This window comes from Nicotiana tomentosiformis, chromosome 10 (assembly GCF_000390325.3).
Source record: "Nicotiana tomentosiformis chromosome 10, ASM39032v3, whole genome shotgun sequence".
NCBI classification, from domain to species: Eukaryota; Viridiplantae; Streptophyta; class Magnoliopsida; order Solanales; family Solanaceae; genus Nicotiana; species Nicotiana tomentosiformis.
The window spans coordinates 53068776-53085641 of record NC_090821.1 but is presented as its reverse complement, the minus strand read 5'-3'; positions in this window follow the sequence as shown (position 1 = coordinate 53085641).

The window sequence follows — 16866 nt, the reverse complement described above, 5'->3', positions numbered from 1 at the left end:
TCCAGGGTAGCGCCTCGCGCTGGCCCTGGAGGCAGTAACTTCCTTTTTGTTTTGCAATCTCAACTCTTTGCTGCGTTTTTCTTGGCATTCTAGTATATCTTTCTTTTTTCTTCCACTTGGGGGGGACAAAACCCAAAGGGTGTCCCCCTTTTTTTTTACTCTTTTAATTTTCTTTCATTTTTTTCCGTATTTTATTCAATTTTGCTCCAAATCTATTTATCTTCATACCGCTTTATTCCTACACAGTTAAAATATAATATTAAGTATAATGTAATATACTTAACACTCAAAAGATGATTAAAAGTACTAGAACATGAGGCAACAATGGTTAAATATATGCATTTTTGGTCGAACATCAACACCCCACACTTAGACTCTTGCTCGTCCTTGAGTAAGCATTAAAACCACTCTCAATAAATCAAGCCTAGAAATACCACCACTTCGGCTGATACTGATGATTAGTCCCTATAGCAACTCAAATCATCAGATATACACTTCCTCATTATCGTGTAAAATATACAAGTCATAACAAACAACAAACTTCTAACCTCCTAACCTCAGAGAGGGACTCTAACTCACCAAATTTAAGCTCGCTCACCTACTTCGTCAAATAAAGCTAATAACATCACCTATCTATCATGAAACCAGTGCCCTCACAAGAATAAATAGTCTATGTACTCAAATCAAAGAATGAATATAATTTAAGAACTTAGCATAAAAAAAACAACTCTCTCACTAAAAAAGAATTCACATGTATGCACAAAGAATCATAGGATTGCCCATTATGTACATCTTTACTAATTAAGTATGCTCGAATAAAATTAAATAAGACTTTAACGGGTTGTAATGTTGGCTAGGGGATGGGTAAGAGAACTATATAATACTAGTGACTTACACTTCTCTAAGCACTTTGCACTTTTAGATTTCATCACCCATTATTTTCAAATCTTAATTTTATTTTTCAGCCCTCTCTTCATCAGTTATTTCGCAAGTATTTCCCTCATATCAAGAACGTTTAATTTTTTTTCAAAGCAATTCTTTTTCATTCTCTTTTTTTTTCATGTCACATTCTTTTCAAGAGAGCTTTTTCATCACTTTTCAGCTATCGTTGGTCACCATTTTTCACTTAATCATCCCTTTCATCAAATTTATCAATTTAAATCACAGTCTAAAAAACAGTACTCAAGGAAGCATGGTGCAAAAACTTAGAGATTCAACAAAAGAATCAAGGCAAAAATACGGCTTCCAAACAAAAGGCTACAGGCTCAAAGGGCTAACTAGTGGTACAATATCTTAAAAGGCTAAAATTCACATGATATAACAAAGAAAGTCTATCATCATTTTCTAAACAGAGCAACACTTTTATTTCTCTTCAATAACATGCATGGCAAGTTCTACACTAAGTTGCAAAACATAAAATATATGTAAGAAATCCTCACCCACATGGCACAAGTATCAATCAAGATGGATCAATTCTACTCTAAGATAGACAAGATCATAGCGAACGACAAAATAAAAATAAGGTATATACAAAGTCACAACCATGAGCTTAGGTGTCAGAAAGTCTGCTATTTTATTCATTACTCAAGCACTCAGAGGAAAGTACTACTCAAGCTCAGGCCTAAATATGCTAGTATCAAACGAGTAACAAAATTTTTTCTTCTCCTAAAAATAAAAAAGCTTACCCGATTCAAGTTACATTCCCTGAAAAAGAACCGATGCAAAAAGAAAATCAAGGGGGATTATTACCTAACTAAAACTAACTAGAAAAGAAAAAAAAAATATTTTTTGATTTTTTTATTGGACCTTAATCCCTCAAAAAAGCTGTCCACAAAATCCATCGTCGGGAAAAGTTAATTTATTTATAAAAAAACATTTTGGCATATATGTATTTTTGGCCGAACATTAGGAAGTAAGGTATGTTGCCGAGTGAAGGATTACCTAGCAATTCATTAGTGGAATCTTCAAAGATACAAGACTTCCAGTGTTCCAATTCATACTCTTCGCATTCGATCACTGGGAGAAGGGGGATGATATGAGGATACGACAACAATGAGTGCCACGTCAACCTGGGACCAAAAATTCGGAAACTAAACACATCATCGGGACTGGGGACTGTGCAGCCAGCCCCGTAGAAATAAGTTGTATAAAATAGCCATAAGTAACGGTAATTTCTTTTCAGTATAGCAAATGCTTATGTATTTTTTGAAAATAGAAGGAATGAAATGAAATCCTTTTATTTTTATCTTGTTTCTTATGTGAACGGTGAATAAACTTTGTCATTTGAAAGTTAAACAAGTACTTCAAATGTTAGTGCCATAATGAACAAGAGACGTCCTCTTCAAGAGCACCATAAACATAAAAGGGCCATCTCTTATAAAAACCCTCACGTTAAAGGGTTGGTTCCAGAAAAGTTTATGCCCAGAATCTAAAATGCCATCGGGGAAAAATACACCCGAAGTTGCATATGAAAAGGATGCAAAAAGTAAACTTGCGAAAATACTTATAGAAACCCTCACGTAAAAGGGATAATACTCAGAACCAAAGTGCTTCAAGGAAAGCAAATTCGAGACCACACATAGTAAAGTGCAAACGTGCGCAGAACTCATGAGTAAATGCAAAGATTGAAGACTTGCATGGATATTCAAACGAAAGTAAGACTCAAACGATACTTGAGAAAAAATATGTCTTTATTTACAAGAACATGCCAAAATGGTAAAAGTACAAAATGGGAAAAAGAAAGGAAAAGTTAAACTGCAGCACCTCCGGAACTAGGAAGAAGAGAAGTGTCCGCATTCCCGGGAAATGTAGGTGAGTCCACTGATGGCTCAACATTTTCCCCAGTTTGGTCTTCAGCATCATCACCTTACGATCCCTCTTCAGTTTCAGAAAACTCAGAAACAGAACAAGAAGAACCAGGAGCATCGGACTGCGCCGGGAGTCCATTCTTAGCAGCCAACTCAAGCTCTCGGGCCTTAGCAGTTTCGGCATCAACGTCAATGATACCGACTTTGGCCTCTTTCAAGTGTTTTCTCCTCATGTTGTACATGGAATAAGTTTGTTCAACAACAAGGGAAGACGCTCAGCGCTTAAGTTCTTATTTGAGTTGGGTAACCTCGACAGAAAGACTTTCCCAGGCGGACCTAGCATATTTGAGGCTAACATCGAGGTCGCGGACAGTTAAACTAAAGAGCCTATTATGCTCGATTGTTTTCCTGTACTTCTCTTCTAGCTGGGCATGTTTCACCCCCACAGCAGCAAGCTCTTCGATTTTGGACTTCAAGGCTGCCTCCAATTTAATCACTCTTTCAGTGGAGGCAGCCTTACGATCGGTTGCAGCAAGAACAACGTCCTGGAATTAAGCCCATTTGGCCTCATCAAATCTAACCCTCAGCAGGCCAATCTATTGGCTAAGGGTTACCACTTCTTGCTCTCTCTGCTGCAAACGAGCCTCCAAAACAACGGCCTCAACAACTTTGGTTTTCAGTTCGAAGAGGTGGAGAATAGTTTGGTCCCGTTCCACCAAAAGTTGATTTCGTTTAGAAATAAGTCTTCCTTTTCACGAATCAACCTTTGAAGGCCCTCAGAAGAAAGAAAATTGGCCTACAATACAAGAATAAGTAAAACTTAGAATACATTCATACAAAAGTAGGAGAAGTAATGAATGAAGAAAAGAACGTACCGCTGCGGCGTTGTGCATGGCATTGTTCAACAAGCACTCTCCCGAGAGTGCCTGAATATTTTCCCAGTCTTTTTCTAAATCCAAAGGCTTCAGATAGTTAGCAAGCTCCACTGGCCGTGATAGCAAGTTGCATACGGTAGAGACCAAAAGAGTAGCGTTCCTCCTCCTTTGTGGATCTTCAGAAGGGGCAGCATAATGTTTCCCCAAATTCCCATGAATTGGGGACTGTGGAAGAGTAACACCTTCTTCATGGTCAGGTGTGGCCGATGGAGGTGATGTAGTAACTGCTGGTGGAAGAGTGGATGAAGATCGAAGTGATGTAGCAATTGCTGGTGTTGGTGAAGGTGGAGATCAAGCTGATGGAGTTGAAGAATGAGAAGCAGCTGCATCTAATGCAGCGCCAGCTATTGGATGATCACCAACCAAAGACAACAAGGACTTGGCACTCAACCCCGCAGCACCGGTTACAGCAATTGGGGCACGAAAATGGGAGTTTGCATATTCTACCAAATCAGATTCTCCCCAAAGTGCCGAGGTATCATCTTCAGTTGGTGTAACTATCTCAACAGGTCGAGCGTTCTGTTGAGATGATGATGATCATCGCCTTCTATGTAAAGAATCTCCCTCATAAACAACTTATTCATCATCATCAGTCATCACAGTGTCTATGACCGGCCCGGAAGGAGGACCAGTCGTCATCGCCACCGGAGATGACTCGGGGGCATCCGTCTTTGACCTTTTATTATTTTCCCCGGCCGCGGAGGAATGTCTTCTCTTTGGTTTATTATTCTCTGTCCAGGGACTCCGTAAAGAAGTAGTTGCATCTGAAAAAGCCCCGGAGATACCTGTTCGAGTAAGTGCTTCCTGAAGCAGCCTCGCTGCATCAGCATGATCAGCCAAAATGTCCTCCTCGAGGACATTATCAGAGCCCGTATGTACACCTAATTTCATGAACAAGTCAGAAGGGTTCAACCAAGTTCTTCATAATAGAAGCAAGGCAAATTAAAATTAGCATGAATTTTGGCCTTCCACCCGTATTTAAGGGCTAGTTCTTTCCATAAACGAGTTTCGGGCGTTGTGAAGTCCAAGATCTTTTGAACTTACCGGTCCAAACCTTCCACCACCAGTGGGATCCATCGAGTTGCTAAAACGTGCGAAGGGTGAAGAGTTAATACGACCATAAAGGAATATCTAGTAAAAAGAAATAAAAAACAAAGAGCTTACGAGTGCGGTTCCAAGCGGCCGGAAAGGATGAATCCGTTGTCAGAATGATATCGTTGGTGGCAATTACAATGAACCTTTCCATCCACCCACGATCGTTGTCATCATCCATGCTAGACAGCAAAGTATGGTGGCCATGCTCGCAAAGGTTTATCATTCCCTCGCGAAAGATTTTGGGAGAATATTGATTCATCATATGAGCTAAGGTTAGCTCCTCTCCAATTTCCTAGCACAAGCGTCGAAGACAGGCGACCTTCCTCCACATTGAAGGACTTGTGACAAACACACTTGGTAGCGAAGGCAAAACTCCGCAATCATGGAATCAAGCTCTCAACTCAAAGAAAACGCACCCAAATTAAAGGGATATGTGTAAAAGAATGTAAAACTTTTCTTGTGAAGGGTCACTCACTTAGATAGATCAGGAGCGATGATATCTAACTCATGGTAGCGATAGTCTTCCTTCACAGCTGGAATACTGAAAGGACGAATGGAAGAATGGTACTTACTAACAGCCCATATACGAGGGTTAGCAGTAGGGAATTTCTCTTCAAGGACCATTGTGATACTGAGTGTAACGACCCGATCGGTTGTTTTGCTTTCTAGAACCCCGTTCCCCTAAATAAGACTTCCTGTACATGCTTTTACTGTTTTATGACTTGTGGGGATGGTTAGTTCGGGATTTGGAAGGCTTTAGGTTGAAATTGGAACACTTAGTTCCTTAAGGTTGGCTTAAAAGGCCAAGTTTGACTTCGGTCAACGTTTTGAGTAAACGACCTCGGAATCGGGATTTGGCGGTTCCAGTAGGTTCGTGTGATGATTTAGGACTTGGAAATATGTTCGGATCGGGTTTTGGATAACCCGGGACATTTCGGCGCCTAATAGTGAAAGTTGGTTCTTGAAGGTTTTAAAAGTTCTTTAAATTTGGTTTGGAGCGGGTTTTAGTGATATCGAAGTCCAAACCGAATTCTGAGACCGCATATAGTTCCATAATGTCATTTAAGACTTGCACGCAAAATTTGGTGTCAATCCGAGTAGTCTAAGTACATTTCGGTGCATTTTGAGTCAATAGAAGAACTTGAAGTTCATAAGTTTGATTCAATTGGATTTTGGGTGCGATTCTTAGCTTTAATGTTGTTTCGGGCATTCCGAGAGTTCAAGCGAGTTCGTTATGCTCGAGACTATAGTGAGCTTCCCTTCCGAGCCGTTTAGCAGCAGCTGGAGTCTCTCTTTAGGATTTATATTTCTGTCTATTTCCTTGAGAAAGTAGACTAGTATTATTTTGTATATTCTGCTAGTAGCCCACATACTTGTGACACCAGGTCTTGGCACACACACTAGTAGACTTATGATTTTGGATTTGTTTACATGATTACGATTAGTACTTGTTGTTTCTGTTTAATTATGTCACATTTGCAAATTTCTAAATCTTTTTAACAAATGAGGAAATGTTATCCACTTAGTAAATTTATTTAAACGGGAAACCATTAGTTTGATTTGTGTTGGCTTGCCAGACAAATGGTGTTGGGCGCCATCACGGCCTATAATCGAATTGGGTCGTGACAACATGGTATCAAAGCACTAGGTTCACGCAGGTCTCACAAGTTATGGGCAGGCCTAGTAGAGTCTTGCGGATTGGTACGGAGACGTCCGTACTTATCTTCGAGAGGCTATAGGGTGTTAGGAAACTACCCTTTATTCATCTCCTATCATGCAGTTGATAGCATACTAAATTTCTTTCTCTCATTCTCTCACAGATGGTGAGAACGCGTACGGCAGACGTTCCAGACCCGGGAGGAGCTTCTCCCCCCATTGCTAGAGTCCGAGGTAGAGGGCGAGGGAGGGCACCGGCCCAAGGTAGGGGACGAGGGCATCCCAGAGCTGCCCCAGTAGCACCACCACCGGATCCGGTAGAGGACCCCATCATTGAGGAGCAGGGCGAGGCGCCTACCGTAAAGCCAGCCCCGGTAGATTTCATGTCAGCACTGGGCTTTCAGGAGGTCATGGGCCGTATACTGCGGTTCATGGACACCATGACTCAGGCTGGTTTATTTCTAGCAGACCCAGCCACATCTCAGGCGAGAAGGGGAGTACAGACCCCTACTGCCCAGGCTCTGTGGCATACATCTATAGTATATAAGACTTCGGGTACACTACCCGTAGGTAGATCCCAGCCAGTTGTGGTGGCTGCACTTGAGCCTAGACCAGCTGCGGACGGTGATCCGCAGAAGCTATTGGACAGATGGACTAGGCTACACCCTCCTATCTTCGGGGGCGAACGTCATGAGGACCCCCAGGACTTCATTGACAGGTGCAGGGACAGACTGCACAACATGAGGATATTGGAGTCCCATGAGGTAGATTTCACTACTTTCCAGCTGGAGGGCAGGGCCCGTAGATGGTGGCAGTCTTATCTTTTTGGCAGACCAGCGGGTTTTCCTCCCATGTCTTGGGACCAATTTACACAACTTTTCTTGGATAGGTATATTCCACCCTCTCAGAGGGAAGAGTTGCGAGGTCAATTCGAACAGTTCGAGCAGGGTCAAGTCAGTGACCGATTATGAGGCGAGATTCTCTAAGTTGTCTCGCCATGCACTTATGATACTTCCTACCGACGTAGAGAGAGTGCAGAGATTTGTTGCGGGGTTGCACCCCCAGTATTCGGGCTAGTATGGCCCGAGAGGTTGAGATGGGTACTGATTATCATCTAGTAGTAGAGATTGCTCGGAGGATTGAGGGCTACCGCCAGAGGGGTAGAGAGCAAATGCAGCAGGACAAGAGGACCCATTTCTTTGGAGAGTTAAGAGGTTCCCCGGCTAGGGGCAGAGGTCAGTTTGGAAGGGATCAGCCCAGTAGGCCCACATATCCAGCACCACCACCTCCTCATGGTGCTCCAGCGCTACCCTATTTTAGTGCTATGCCAAAGAGTTCTTATCGCCCACCAGCTCATCAGGGTTTATCCAGTGCCTATTTCTGTGACATGCCAGAGAGTTCATATCGCTCACCAGCCATTCAGAGTTCTTCTAGTGAGTATATAGGACATCAGGGTCAGACTTCAGGGCAGCAGTCTATGGTGCCGAGAGGTTGTTATGAGTGTGGAAATTCGAGTCACATGAAGAGAACCTATCTCAGACTTCGGGGTAAGGCAGTACAGTAGGGTCATCAGCCCATGATTGTAGCACCTATCGTCCGACCACCTAGAGGTGGGGGACAGACGGGTAGGGGCCGTCCTAGAGGTTGAGGCCAGGCAGAGGGAGGTCAGCCAGGTGGAGGCCAGCCAGCCGGCACTCTAGCTAGATTCTATGCTTTTTCGGCCAGACTAGATGCAATGGCCTTAGATGCCGTGATCACAGGTATTATTTCTGTCTGCGGTAGGGATGCTTTGGTATTATTTGATCCAGGGTCTAACTATTCATATGTATCATCTCTATTTGCTCATTTACTGGATATTCCTCGTGAGTCCTTGGGTAATCCTGTTTATGTGTCCACTCTTGTGGGCGATTTTGTGGTTGTGGATCAGATCTATCGGTCCTGTGTGGTCACATTATGTTGTTACGAGACTAGAGCGAATCTTTTGTTGCTTGATATGACCTACTTTGAGGTCATCCTGGGCATGGACTGGCTATCCCCTTATCATGCCATCCTTGATTGCCATGCCAAGACTGTTACCTTAGCGATGCAGAGTTGCCTAGATTGGAGTGGAAGGGTTCGTCTGTCAGTACATCTAGTCAGGTTATATCTTTTATGAAGGCTAGACACATGGTCGAGGAGGGTTGTTTGGCTTATCTAGCCTATGTTCGGGATACTACTGCAAGGTCTACGACGATTGATTCAGTACCGGTGGTCCGGGAGTTCTCCGATGTGTTTCCTTCTGATCTTCTAGGCATGCCACCAGATCGTGATATCGACTTCTATATTGACTTGGCTCTAGGTACTCAGCCTATATCTATCCCACTGTACCGTATGGCTCCGAAAGAATTGAAAGAGTTGAAGGAGCAACTTGAAGAGTTACTAGCAAAGGGGTTTGTCAGACCAAGTGTATCACCTTGGGATGCACCAGTGTTATTTGTGAAGAAGAAAGATGGAACTATGCGGATGTGCATTGATTACCACCAGTTGAACAAAGTTACCATCAAGAACAAATACCCGTTGCTGCGTATCGATAATTTGTTTCACCAGTTGCAGGGTGATAAGGTGTTTTCTAAGATCGACTTGAGATCGGGATACCATCAGTTGAAGATTCGGTACTTAGATGTTCCGAAGACTACTTTCCGTACTAGATATGGCCATTATGAGTTTCTAGTGATGTCCTTCGACTTGATTAATGCCCAGCGATGTTTATGGATTTGATGAATAGGGTGTTCAGGCCTTATATTGATTCGTTCGTATTGTCTTCATTGATGACATCTTGATCTACTCACGTATCCTGGGGGAGCATGAGCAGCATTTGAGAGTAGTGCTCCAGACTTTGCGGGAATAGAAGTTGTATGCTAAGTTCTCCAAGTGCGAGTTCTGGTTAGATTTCGTGGCATTCTTAGGGCATGTTGTATCAGGCGAGGGTATTAAGGTGGATCCCAAGAAGATTGAGGCAGTTCAGAGTTGGCCTCGTCCTACTTCGGCGACCGAGATCAGAAGTTTCTTGGGGCTGGTTGGTTATTATTGCCGATTTGTAGAGGGCTTCTCATCCATTAAAGGGTGCTCCGTTCCGTTGGTCCGAAGATTGTGAGGCGAGCTTCCAAAGCTCAAGACGACCTTAACTACAACACCAGTTCTAGTGTTGCCTTCCGGTTCAGGGATGTATAATGTGTATTGCGATGCTTCATGCGTTGGCTTATGTTGTATGTTGATGCAGGAGGGGCAAGTTATTGAATATGCTTCACGTCAGCTGAATCTCCATGAGAAGAATTATCCTGTGTACGATTTGGAGTTGGCCGCGATTGTTCATGCTCTTAAGATCTGGAGGCATTATCTTTATGGGGTGTCCTGTGAGGTTTACACCAATCATTGTAATTTGTAGCATTTGTTCAAGCAAAGGGATCTCAATTTGAGGCAGCACATGTGGCTTGAGTTACTGAAGGACTATGACATCACTATTCTTTATCATCCGGGCTAGGTGAATGTAGTCGCGGATGCCTTGAGCAGGAAGGCAAAGAGCATGGGTAGCTTGGCATTCATTTCAGCAGAGGAGAGGCCACTAGCTTTGGACATTCAGTCCTTGGCTAAAAGACTTATGAGGTTGGATATTTCAGAGCCTGACCGAGTTCTTGCTTGTGTTGTTGCCCAGTCTTCACTGTTGGAGCAGATCAAGGCTCGACAATTTGATGATCCGCACTTGGCAGTTCCAAGAGAGACGATGCTACAGGGTGGTGCCAAAGAGGTTTCTATTGGCGAGGATGGTGTCCTGCGACTCCAGGGTCGTCTATGTGTTCCTAATGTCGATGGCTTGAGGGAGAGGATCCTAGAGGAGGCACACAGTTCTCGATATTACTTTCATCCAGGTGCTACGAAGATGTATCGGGACCTGAGACAACATTATTGGTGGCGGCAGATAAAGAAAGACATAGTTGAGTATGTAGCTAGGTGCCTAAATTGCCAACAGGTTAAGTATGAGCACTAGAGGCCAAGTGTCTTACTTTAGCAGATGACTATACCAGAGTGGAAATGGCAACGCATTACTATGGACTTTGTAGTTGGGTTACCGTGGACCTTGCGGAAGTTTGATGTAGTTTGGGTCATTGTTGACAGGTTGACCAAGTCAGCACACTTCATTCCAGTTGCAACTACTTATATTTCATAGAGGTTGACCCAGATTTATATTCGGGAGATAGTTCAGTTGCACGGTGTACCTATTTCCATCATATTAGATAGAGGCCCTCAGTTCACTTCGCATTTTTGGAGAGCCGTACAGAGTGAGTTGGGGACCCGTGTAGAGCTCAGCACGGCGTTTCATCCACAGACCGACGGGCAGTCAGAGCAGACAGTTCAGATCTTGGAGGACATGCTCAAAGCATGTATGATTGACTTTGGGGTACAGTGGGATCGGTTCTTGAATTTGGCCGAGTTTGCTTACAACAACAGTTATCAGTCTAGCATCGAGATGGCTCCATTTGAGGCTTTATATGGTCGGAGATGTCATTTTCCTATCGGGTGGTTTGAGCCCGGCGAGGCTAAGTTATATGGTACTGATTTGGTGAAGGATGCCTTGGAAAGGTAAAGTTGATTCAGGAGCGACTTCACACGGCACAATCCAGACAGAAGAGTTACGCGGATTAGAAGGCGCGTGATGTGTCATTTATGGTAGGCGAGAAGGTTCTCTTGAAAGTCTCGCCAATGAAGGGTATTATGAGATTCGGGAAGAAGGGCAAGCTGAGCCCCAGGTTTATAGGCCCATTTGAGGTGTTGAGGCGAGTTGGGGAGGTTGCTTGCGAGCTTGCTTTACCTCCCAGCCTATCAGGGGTTCATCCGATGTTTCACGTGTCTATGCTCCAGAGGTATCATGCCGACCTGTCGCATGTGTTAGACTTTAGCATGATTCAGTTAGATGAGAGTCTGGGTTATAAAGAGGAACCAGTTGCCATAGTTGATAGGCAGGTTCGCCAGTTGAGATCTAAGAGGATTTCCGCGATAAAGGTCCAGTGGAGGGGCCAACCAGTCGAGGAGGCAACCTGGTAGTCCGAGGAGGACATGCGGAGCAGATATCCACACTTATTCAGCACCTCAGGTATGAATCTAAACCCATTCGAGGACGAACGATTGTTTAAGAGGTGGAGAATGTAACGACCCGACATGTAGTTTTATTTTCTAGAACCCCTTTCCCCTAAATAAGACTTCCCATACATGATTTTATTATTTTATGACTTGCGGGGATGGTTAGTTCGGGATTTGGAAGGGTTCGGGTTGAAATTGGAATACTTGGTTCCTTAAGGTTGGCTTAAAAGGTCAAGTTTGACTTCGGTCAACGTTTTGAGTAAACGACATCGGAATCGGGATTTGGCGGTTCCAATAGGTTTGTGTGATGATTTCATACTTGGGCATATGTTCGGATCGGGTTTTGGATAACCCGAGAGCGTTTCGGCGCCTAATAGTGAAAGTTGGTTCTTGAAGGTTTTCAAAGTTCTTTAAATTTGGTTTGGAGCGGGTTTTAGTGATATCGAGGTCCAAACGGAATTCTGAGATCGGGAATAGTTTCGTAATGTCATTTAAGACTTGAACACAAAATTTGGTGTCAATCCGAGTAGCCTAAGTACGTTTCAGTGCATTTTGAGTGAATAGAAGAACTTGAAGCTCATAAGTTTGATTCAATTGGTTTTTGGGTGCGATTCTTAGCTTTAATGCTGTTTCGGGCCTTCCGAGAGTACGAGCGAGTCCGTTATGTGATTCTAAACTTGTTGGTATGTTCGGGCGGAGCCCAGAATCCGCAGATGCGGGAGATTGGGCGCACCTGCGTGGGCACAGGTGCGAGAACCATGGTCACAGATGCGGCTAGGCTCGCAGATGCGGCCCTCCTTGTCCGCAGATGCAGAGCTCGGCTAGGTGAGGGAAAGGACGCACCTGCGAGGCATTTTTTGCAGGTGCGGGACCGCGGATGCGGCCCAAAGCACTGCAGGTGCGAAGGTCGCTGGGCAGTGAGGGTTCCTTTAATACGGGACTTAGGCCATTTTTATCACATTTTCATCCACTCTTGGGCGATTTGAGAGCTTTCAAGGAGAGAATTTCAACCTAGCTTTGTGAGGTAAGTAATGTCTACTTAATGTGAGTTTAAATACATGGATTTTGGGCAGAGTTTAACATGAAAATTGGTAGAAATTATGGGTTTAGATGAAAAAACTAGGGTTTAATAATAATGGGATTTTATCACGAAAATGGTTATGGAACTTAGTGAAAATCATATATTTATGTTTCTAAGGTTATGAGTAACAACTTTCTTCAAATATTTTCGGAATTCGGGCATGTGGGCCCAGGGGTAAATTTTTAGAATATTGCATTTTGGGTTGGGTAACATCTTTAATAGTTGGAATACAAACTCTTGAGCACGTATTGATTAGTTTGTATTTTATTTGATTAGTTTGGATTGATTCGGCACTGACTTGAGGGTGTGAGCGCATTCTTGAACCGGGAAGTAGGCTTTGAGACGAGGTAAGTCTCTTTTCTAACCTTGTAAGAGGGAATTTACCCCATAGGTGAACTTAATTAATATGTGTTGTTATTTGTAGGGGCTACGTACGCACGAAGTGACGAGAGTCCGTACGTAGCTACTATTCCTGTATATGTCCGGGTAGTTTTAGGTTTACACCATACTTGGGGACACCGTTAATTGGTTAGAATTGTTAACTGTATCAAATGGAACTGAGTTGAGGATTTTTTTAAGGATTTAAAAGCTTCAAGTCGAATTGTCTTTATTTTGAAAAGAATCAAGAAAGGGTTATGATTTTATTGATAAATTTATATTTGACCGCGTCGCATGTATGATCCGCGAGCAGGGTAATAGATAAAGGGTTATGATTTTATTGATAAATTTATATTTGACCGCGTCGCATGTGTGATCCGCGAGTGGGGTAATAGATGCATCTATGGTTCGCGTCGTTCGACCCTCGGCAGTGCATAAGTTACATTTATGTTGGATCGGGCTAAACGTCCTCGGCGGTATTCGTGTGTGATAATGGAACTGGAGGTTCCTTTCATAATTGGTATAAATTCATTGTTTGTGTGATCACATGTTTTAAAGGAAGGAAGTGATTAAAGCTCTTAAATATGGTGAACACTTGTTCAATGATTTCTTGTTCTGAGTCTTATTGTTGTATATCATGCTTAATTAGAATTTCATATTATCATGTCATTGGCCCTAGTAAGTGTTGGAGTCGACCCCTCGTCACTACTTCTTCGAGGTTAGGCGAGATACTTACTGGGTACATATTGTTTACGTACTCACGCTGCACTTCTGCACTTGATGTGCAGGATCTGAGGCAGGTGCATCTGGATACCAGTCTGGCGCGCACGTTTGACTTCTAGGTCGAGACTACACGATGAGCTTCCCTTCCAAGCCGTTCAGCAGCAGCCGGAGTCTCTATTTGGGATTTATATTTCTGTCTATTTTCTTGAGACAATAGACTAGTATTCTGTTGTATATTCTGCTAGTAGCCCACATACTTGTGACACCAGGTCTTGGCACACACACTAGTAGACTTATAATTTTAGATTTGTTTACATGATTACGATTAGTACTTGTTGTTTCTATTTAATTATGTCACCTTTGCTAATTTCTAAATCTTTTTAACAAATGAGAAAATATTATCCACTTAGTAAATTTATTTAAACGGGAACCATTAGTTTGATTAGTGTTGGCTTGTCTGACAAATGGTGTTGGGCGCCATCACGACCTATAATGGAATTAGGTCGTGACACTGAGTTTTATTAGGATGATGAAACCCACCGTTGGAGGAACAATGTCCTTGGTTTTGTTCTTTGTAGAACCAGCACGCTTAGAGGAAGGAAAAAGTTTTGTGTTTGAAGATAACTAGAGAAAGAATGAAAAACAAAGATGCAAATTAGGAGCTCGAGAAATTATGAAATGCAAAGGAAAAGAATGTGCCGTATGAGTAAAATTTTGGCGGCTAAATTCATGGCCATGATTACCTCGATAATCGGTAAAAGTTGTACTGAATCATGGGATGACGCATATTCGGGATATTAAATACGGAGAGGCGTGCGTCTAATCAACTATTAGAAACTTTTAGAGGGAGTTATAATAATTCCCGCCAAAAAGGTATTTCTACCAACTTTCCGGTAACACAAAGTTATGTCACCGGAAAGCAGGGGGACTATCTGTATATGGTGAAATATGATATGACACGTGGACGTCTAAAGAGAGGACACATGGAACCCAAGACAGGAATGACCGAAGACCGAACGCAGCCATTCCTCTTGTCACCGGAAAGGATAACGTTCATAAAGGTGTATTAAATACTCTACATCTGGTAACATTTAATAGGGAATATTCTGCAGCATTAAGAGCGACGGTCCGTTACGGAGAATTTGGCATTTATGTTCACCGTTACGTCTTCATCAATGACCCTCATAATTGACATTAAAGGAGGACATGATCCTAGGACTTCCTTCCCTAGACATAACTATAAATAGTGAGCCCAGTTATCATTGTAAAGGACACGAATTTTCTGGCTAAACCTACACTCTATTCTATACAAAGCTTTATACAATTTTACTTTCTTTCTTTTTGATCTCATCATCGCTGTGCCCAAAAATACTGTTCCAGAAATTGTCATCTCTGTTGTTTTCATCTATATTTCAAGGCTAAGTATTATACATTTTTTCAATTATTGTATTATTTCAGGATCAAATTAATTCACTTATTTAGAAACCACGTATAAATTCAACTGTACCGTTTTACGGGTAAACAATTACTAAGATAGAGAAAACCTTACATCAAAGTTTTAATAATTTAAATTCTTTAAAGTCATGAAATATGCAAAAAATTAGAATGATATCAAACATCCTGAGACATCTTTTAATAAAGAATAATGACCATATAAATTGGACAAAAGAAATAAAATGAGTGATACCAGAAATGAAAAAAAAAAGGATTCTTTTTCAAGAAAAAATAAGAACAAAGGATTTTCCATGAAAACAAGATGTTTCTTTCATGGTGGATATTGAAAGGAAAACAGAAGAATAAGAAAAGTTGAGCTAGTGGTAGATAATGAACGGCAATTGTAATTCAGCCGCAAATGATTTACTGTGGTAGCATCCAGCTTTTTATCTCTAGCTTCTCCGTCACAATTTTTATGCATTACAATCTAAGATTCGTGATAATTATGATCATTTTTAGGTGTTTAGTTATTTCACATATTTTACATCAAACAGGGAAGTAACTTTTACATCCTCATAAGCGGAGCCAAAATTCGACGTTCGTGGGCACCATGATATTCAATATAAATTAGTGTAAAATTAGTACAAAAATTAGTACAAGAGTCTATGCTGATATCTGACTATTTTTTGAAGGCATTTACAAGTATACATGGAGTTTTTGCTGAAGTTTTCGTGTGGCAGCAACCCCTCAATCTAAAGTGTGCGTCCGCCTTTGTACAACATATATTTACTGTTGGGGTGGGGCTCGGCATTCAAACCATACATGGGATGAGTTTTTGCCTTATACAGTACGTGCCGAAAATCAGGGGAATATTATAAGAGATGGGGAAACCTAGCAGCTGTCGCTCGGGACAGTAATAAGCTTGCTTCTTCACAAGCCTAATGTGAGTGCTAGATATTGATCAAGTGAGAAGCCAAATAAAAATCTTAGGTATTTTCCACTTTGTTATTTTTCTTTCTCACTTGTTATGTGTAGAATTTTAATAATGATCAATAATCAAAAGAGCCTTGACTAATGACATCTCACTTTGTGCAGATTCGCAAGGGCATTGATGAATGAAAGGAAAGAAAATCCTATGAGGAAATCAGAGGAAGCCAACGGCTATGTATTTCGAACTCTGCATCAAACGGAAAGAGAATCAATCAATCAAAGAATAAGGAAGGAAAATCAATCAATCAGACATGCTAAAGATTCTCCAGCGTGCAAGAAAAGAAGGAGAGCCAATTAAGGATAGAGAGCAAATCAAAGGGCAATCTGCGGAAGCTCTAAACAAGGATAATTGGAGGAACCAAATCTTCAAACTAAGAATGAATCTGGCCACACTTCCTAAGCTAGATTCATACTACCCTTGGGTCTCACTCTTAGAAATCTATGTCTCACAAGGAACCTCCAATCATTGCTGCTGTGCGATCCCAGAAAAAAGAAATCAGAAGACTCATCGAGCAATATAAAAGAAGAAGTAGAAGGGCAAAGAAGACCACGCAACTTCACAACTGTTTCTACACCTTTCTAGTTCTTAGTACAAACACTGTATTCTTGAGTCTACAAGTGTCGCAAAAGATAGGAAGAGTTAGAAAATAAA